A 744-nucleotide genomic window follows, 5' to 3' on the forward strand; every position below is an offset into this window, starting at 1 on the left:
TAGGATCTAAACTTGTCAATGGCATAAACCACTGCAAGTAACTCTTTTTCTGTGGTTGTGTAATTCTTCTGTGCGTCATTTAGAACACGGCTGGCATAGTAAATGACGTGCAGAAGCTTGTCATGCCTTTGTCCCAACACTGCACCAATGGCATGGTCACTGGCATCACACATCAATTCAAATGGTAATGTCCAGTCAGGTGCAGAGATGATTGGTGCTGTAACCAATTTAGCTTTCAGAGTCTCAAAAGCCTGCAGACACTCTTTATCAAAGATAAATGGCGTGTCAGCAGCTAGCAGGTTGCTCAGAGGTTTGGCGATTTTTGAAAAATCCTTTATAAACCTCCTATAGAATCTTGCATGCCACAGAAAGCTTCTGATTGCCTTAACATTGGCAGGTGGTGGTAATTTTTCAATTACCTCTACTTTAGCTTGGTCCACCTCTATTCCCTTGTTCGAGATTTTGTGCCCAAGGACAATTCCTTCAATCACCATAAAGTGACACTTCTCCCAGTTTAAAACCAGGTTAGTCTCTTGGCATCTCTTTAGAACAAGTGCTAGATGGTCAAGACAGGAGCTGAATGAGTCTCCAAATACTGAAAAGTCATCCATGAAGACTTCCAGAAATTTTTCCACCATATCAGAGAAAATTGAGAGCATGCACCTCTGAAAGGTTGCAGGTGCATTGCACAGGCCAAATGGCATCCTTCTGTATGCAAATACTCCAGATGGACATGTGAATGCC

Source organism: Arachis duranensis, chromosome 7 (assembly GCF_000817695.3).
Source record: "Arachis duranensis cultivar V14167 chromosome 7, aradu.V14167.gnm2.J7QH, whole genome shotgun sequence".
Taxonomy (NCBI): Eukaryota; Viridiplantae; Streptophyta; class Magnoliopsida; order Fabales; family Fabaceae; genus Arachis; species Arachis duranensis.